The sequence below is a fragment of the Podarcis pityusensis genome (assembly GCF_964106645.2).
Source record: "Podarcis pityusensis genome assembly, chromosome: 1".
Taxonomy (NCBI): Eukaryota; Metazoa; Chordata; class Lepidosauria; order Squamata; family Lacertidae; genus Podarcis; species Podarcis pityusensis.
This window is the reverse complement of record NC_138028.1, coordinates 107181102-107187690: the sequence shown is the minus strand read 5'-3', so window position 1 is coordinate 107187690 and position 6589 is coordinate 107181102. Positions and strand designations below refer to the sequence as shown.

Sequence of the window (6589 nt, the reverse complement as noted above, 5' to 3'; positions counted from 1 at the left end):
ATAGAAAGGACTGACAAAACCCAAGACCAGGAGGAAGAGACGTTGGATGAAGATTGGAAGAAAGTTTTAAAAAATTTTATTTAGGAAAGTTCTGTAAAATTAATGAGTATTAGAAAAATGTTGGAATGAAATTATTTGGCTTTAGCAGAAATGTTAAAAATAATTATGTAAGAATATGTTATGGTTATGAGAAATTGGTATAAATAAGATTTAAGTTTTAAGTTTTAGGGTTTTTTATGGTAATATAAGGTTAAAATAGATTAAGGTAATTTAATGACAGAATATTAGGAAAAATGGAAAGGATTTGCTGAGATAATTAACAACTAGAATACAAAAAAGGGAGGTGTGAGGAGGTCGATGAAATAAGGTAATGACAGTTAAGGATTTGGGAATATTGGATCTGTTTTTAAATTTTTTGTTTATTTTTGCTTTTTGATTTTGATGTATTATGGGTTTTGCTTTTGCTTTTTGACTTTGATTTTTATCAATTTGTATTGTTTAATTGTTACTTGTTTTTTCCTTCTTTTTTCTTTGTTTCTTTGTAATCGTAAAATTCTCAATAAATATCATTTAAAAAAAAAAATCCACTTTAATTGAACAAACCTAAATTCCCTCTCGCAAAATAGTGACATTCTAAAGCAGACCTTACCTTAGCCTGACTTTACTGCCTTTCTAAAAATGCAGCCTGCCCCTTTATTTTAAATATATTATTCGACTGTATTTTTGTATTTTATTGTTTTGTAACCTTTTGTAGACTTCCCAGGAGACTTCACTGATATGTGGTTTAAAGCATTGTAAATAAATTAGTAAATAACTCTGCTTTCAATACACCTAGCTTACCTAATCTTTAACAGACTGGAGGGAAAGTCTGCTTCTGCCCCATTCAGAAGACTTATGGAAGATCTAACAATTTGCTTCCATGGAAATACATCACCAGAATATTCCAGTTTATTAACTCTCCTTTGTCAAGTCCAGGACTCTGGCTATATATTGTCTCAGAGTAGGGTTACACACCTGATATGCACCTCCTGGACTAGTGTGTGGATTCCAACATAATTTTTCTTTGTTCTTATCCAAATGTTGCAATGCAGTTCTTGGTTCAAAAATGTACCGAAAGAATTGTTATGTACTGAGTTGAATAGGATCCAAACTGCAGCAGTCTGATTGGTCCTAGAACAATAGGATCCAAATTGCAGCAGTCTGATTGGTCCTAGAACAATAGGATTCAGAATGCAGCAGTCTGATTGGTCCAAGAACAATGCAGCAGTATGATTGGTTGGCAGGAACCACCCAATCATGCTCCAGATATAAGTGAATCCACAACCTGATTGGCTTACAGTAGAATTCCAGAATTAACCAATCATGTGCAGCCCATTGTGTAAATAATGTATATAAAGCAGATACTTTGAGGGGACATTCATTCATTCCTCCTCACCACTATGAGCTGAATAAAGAGCATGAAATCACTTTGCGACTCTGAGTATATTTCACTGGCGACGAAGGTGGGATCCCGCTGAGCTGACTGCCACACACAGCACCGCAGCACCGCCACCTGCCGCACCGCTGCCTCGCACCGTGTATCCAGGCTTCAGCTCCGGGACACAAGGAACTCAGAATGGCAACCGACAGCAGCTTCTCGCCGTTCAACCCAGCATCTGGAGACTGGGAAGCGTACGCCTCCCGTTTCACCTTCCTCCTAGAAGCCAAAGGGGTCACCGATGAAGAAGACGCCAAGAAGAGGGCGATATTCTTCAGCATCTGCGGAGAGGAGACGTTTGAAATCGCCCGGGTTCTCCTTGCACCTGAAGACGTCGCTACTGTTCCATACAAAACAAGAATGAAAACCGAAAGATTTGTAGCAGGGTTTCTGTGATCCCTGGTGGCCTTTTAAGACGAAAGTAAACAAGCTAGTAAAAAAACACACACCATGAAACTGGAAGAAAAAGAAATTACAAGTGTGCAGATAGAACAGACCAGCTACTTATTTTATATTGCTGGCTTCCATCGCTACATTTATCTACCAATCTCCCTGCCAGACTTTTAGATCCAAGTCTGTGTGAACAAGCCTGTTTGAAGATTTTCTTTTCTTTAATGGATGCTTGTGCTCCTTATTGCTTTTTTACGAATTAGTTTTAACTGTGCTTTTATTTTTTATCTCTTCTGATGTGGGTAAACAGTCCATAAATGGGGGCTTTCCACTCCTTTTTGAAAAATGGGGGCAGCCTGTGACATGTTCAATTAAAACTTTGCAATTGTGGGAAAGTAACGAGGTACAGTTGTAACCTTGCCCTCTTTCCTAGAGTGTTATTTTGTTCACAACCATTCCTTTCTTCTTCCAGGCGTCTTTATTCAACAATTCTTTCAACTCAGTGACTCAGCAAGCACGCTGATTGCATCGGGGGGCTAAGGTCTTAAGACTTTCTAGTACTGCTAATTATGTGTATAGGTGTAGCAGTGACCAGAACTGAAGGAAGGTGACAATTTCAGAAGCAAGCAGTATCTGTGTGTGACCTCAGAAAGGATTGAGCCCCCTGATTCAACCTCATTACAGCAAAACACATTAGGTAGTGTGGCAAAGGCTTCCTTTCAAGTAGGACGGTACAGGCCACCAGATGTTTACTGCTTGAGAAACTGTCTTTTGCATTCACCCAGTCTTCGGAAGAAAAAGCTTAGCACAATTCTCCACCTTATCAGAAATCCAGGGGTGTGGTAACACTCTCCTAACCACTTGATGACCAGTTTATGAAGTGATTATATATATATATATATATATATATATATATATATATATATCATACACCTATATTCTACCTTTTCTATCATCATAGATAGAGGTGGCATAATGGTGTCCTGTTCTGGTCTTGCAGAGGGCATATTGGAGTAAGCAAATTGCTCCAACCAAAACCACAGATGAACTAAGGCCCTTTGAGGCTCTGCCTACAGTCCACTTCTCTCAGGCTTCCTCCCACTTTTGAGAACAACAGTCCTTAAATGCCCAACCTTCTGACCTGCAGAAGGTTCCTATGAGGGTGCCAGTTGTGGTTCTATGGTTCCCTGGCATAGGCTTCTGCTTGCCCCGGATGACCAGCATCAATGTGAGGAATCTTATCTGGCTTCTTAATTGGGGTGTCTGCAGCCTTTGATTCTGACAGTCACTGATGGACTCTGGCATCATGACCTATGAGTCCCCAGGTAAGTTTCCCATCCAGGCACGGACCAGACCTAGACCTATGAAGAACACAAGAAGAGCCCTGCTGGATCAGACTAAAGGCCCATCTAGTACAGCATTCTGTTCCTACAGTTGCCAATGAGATATCTATGGATAACCAGCCTCGTATAATCAACATGCTTAAGTCCAATTATTGCATAAAGCAGCCTTTCTCAACCTGTGGGTCCCCAGATGTTGTTGAACTACAACTCCCATCACCCCTAGCTAGCAAGGCCAGAGCTCAGGGCTGATGGGAGTTGTAGTCCAACAACATCTGGGGACCCAAAGGCTGAGAACTGCTGGATAAAGTAAGCTGTCCTGCCAGGCTTGGCTCACCTTTGAGAGAAGAGTTTGTAAGTAAAACATTTTTAACTTACCAAACATTTAGTCTTTTTCTATGGAAGGAACTTAGAAGGGAATCTTTTAAAAGTCTTAACAGCCTATATTTACATGCTTGACTTTGCTGCGTATTTTGCAATTTTAAATTGCTGCTGGGGTTTGGATCCAAAACCTGGATCTTGGAATCCAGGAATCCTCTTTTTATACCGTGTGAGAAGGTCAGAGGCAGCACTCTCCTGCTCATATTCCCCATTAACTGATATTCTGAGGTATACTGAAGGTAACATAGCCATTGATAGCCTTATCCCCCATAAAAAGGTCTATTTGTTGTTTGTGGCCATCACTGCAACCTGCAGTAGTGAATTCCATAGTTTAATTATGTACTGAGTGAATAAGTGCTTCCTTTTTTGGCAGTTCGTTCATCTTCATTGGATGACTCCAGATTCTAATATTATGAGATTACTGCTATGTGCTCTTAGACGACGCCCTTGTTAAGTGAACACCATCTTAGCTTACCATCTGGCAAAGTTTTCTTGAATTCCTCAACCTTTCTCAAAGGGGAAAATCATCTCCACGCTCTGATGTTTTTAGCAATAAACTTAAGTCTCAGCTCTTGTACTCAGCACTTTCAACGGCACATCATGCTAAATTACTGCTTGGCAACGGGTGGTGTATATTCATCCTCAGTAGCATTCTTATGGTTTGCATTGTCAAATCTTTCTAGCAAATAATAATAAAGTAGAGGCATCGTGTGTACGTAGAGCACAGATGTATTGGTCAACCAGGCAACTTAAGACAGTTGACGGCATCCTCCTCCAGCATAAAGCAAGGAGGATTCCAAGCTGAGGTTCATAGATTTTAAGCCACCACAGGTAACTTTGTGTTAAATGATGACAGCTGCCTTTGAGACCTAAATCTAAGTCCTACTTGTTGTTCCTGCAAGGATAAATGTTACGGCACTGTGTGCCAGTTATTTTCACTTACAAACTTGTCTTGCTCTACTTAGTCCTCGTGAAAAATGACTGACTGGTTCAGGATGTGCCAAAATGCTAAGCCTGCATTTTCAACAACAGCCTTTATTTCTTCCATCCACTCAATCTCAGGGCTATCACATAAACTTTTTTTGGGGGGGGGGGGAGAGTTGCCCTTCAATACCTCACTGGCATTACTGAAATGTGGCATGGCTCCCATTATCTCTGACTCTATCATGCAATCAATGAATTTGATTTTATAGCATTTATGGTTTTACTGCATACAAAACTAGAAAGTTTGTTGTTGTGACCATATTTAATTGGCAATTTGGCTGTTAAAAATGGCGCAGTATACAAAGAACTATGGTCAGATAGTTAATTTTTAAAGAAATTTTAACCCCAGCTTGTAATGCACGCGGATCACTCAGGCAAGCCTACAACAATTAAATCTACAACTTTTGTCATGAAATAACAATATACAAAACAAGCAAAATAAGATAAAATAAAATAGAGACAGGTCCAGGAGATAAGAAGAATAATAATCAGATAAAACATTATCTACTCAGTAAAGCAAAAGCCTGCCAGAATAAAAAAGTATTTCTCAGTCTGGAGGATGATGACAATCAATTTATAGAAAAATGAAGTCTCTTTATCTATTATTGGAACAAGAAAGTTCAGGATAGAATTTATCCTTCCTCTATTTTAGATGCAATGTAATCAGAAGTTGTTTCATTAAATACATGGCAATTATGTGAAAGCAAATGGTAAAATTCAGTGAAACTCAGCAACACTGGATTGTCTGTTTTCATTTTTCTTTCTTTGTTCTGTTGCTATAAGGTTCCTTTATGTCTTCAATATTGTTTCCATATTTCTCTAGTTTTACTTTTTTGATTAAACATTCTGGTTTTGCTTTCTGCATTATTGTTACGCTAGAAGAATTTGTTGCATCATTTCCCCCATAGTTATTTGAATTAATATACAATGCAAAAAATAAAAAAGAAGATAGCAAGGCAGGAGGTTACCTGAACTTCAGGCGGCAAAGAATTCCATATCTCAGGTGCGGCCACTGAGAAGGCCCTGTTTCTTTCCCCAGTCAATTGCTCTTCCAGTATGAGCATGACACAAAGAATAGTCTCTCCGCCATATCTCAGAAACCAGACAGGTTGGCATGGGATCAGGCACTGCTCCTTCTGGGAAAATTCTGAAACTTAATTGCCGCATTGATGGTGATGGGAGGGATAGGGCGGAGAGAGCCACAGTAAGAGGCGAAAGGGTTAACCTTCAATTCCTCGTGCCCTGTGACCCCTTACACAATAAAAATCTGAAAGCTATCTGACAGTGCAATACATACACATTTAAAACCTGCAAAAGTTTGAACAACTGGCTCTGCATGCCTACTTGGAATGTTGACTTGAGTCATAGGAATACAGGAAGCTGCCTTATATTAAGCCAGACCATGGGTTGATTTAGTTGAGTAATTGTGTATCTGCACTGACTGCTATGACTCTCCAGGGTTTAAGACATAAAAGAGTTTCCTAGCCCTTCCTAAAGTTGCCAGGATTCAAAGCTCAGACCTTCTACAAGCAAAGCAGCTGCTCTGAGCCACCAAGCTAAAGGCCCTTCCTCAAGGAACTTCTCTCGAATCCCTTTGAGTTCAGTGGGACTTACTCCCAGGTATGCAGTGTCAAGATATTCCTGTCTTGGGCCTAACTTGTGGTCCCGGCCTAAGTGTAAAAACTTCGGTTCAGTAATTATACCTAGTCTTCCGGCTGTGGTCTGGGATCGTGAGCTAGCTGTCTCTGGCCCTCAATTGCCAGCAGGCCCAAGATTTACTGCACCTGTGTTATCTACACAGTATCTCAAGGAAGTACTGTACACGGTTGCTACTTGGAATAACATTTTTCAGTTGTCCTCTCATGGAGGCCATTACCAGACAGAGCGCCTGGAAAGTTACAATTAAGAAGCGCTTTTCCTGGCTGAGGTGAGAGCAGGTAAGAAGGTATTTAAAAATCTACCTCGTATTATTTCTCCCTCCCCCTGCCCCTCATGAGCTCCTGGCTAGTCCCCCCCA

The 6589-nt window shown here is 40.2% G+C and overlaps 1 long non-coding RNA gene across 1 annotated transcript in view; it reads left to right on the top strand.

Moving 5' to 3' along the window:
* The first annotated feature begins 5870 nt into the window (after window positions 1-5870).
* The window catches only part of LOC308479306, a 30772-nt gene continuing 30053 nt past the window's right edge, over window positions 5871-6589 (top strand). Inside the window, exon 1 of the long non-coding RNA XR_013987600.1 lies at window positions 5871-6509. This is a non-coding gene — a long non-coding RNA (uncharacterized lncRNA). The remainder of the gene's footprint in view (window positions 6510-6589) is intronic.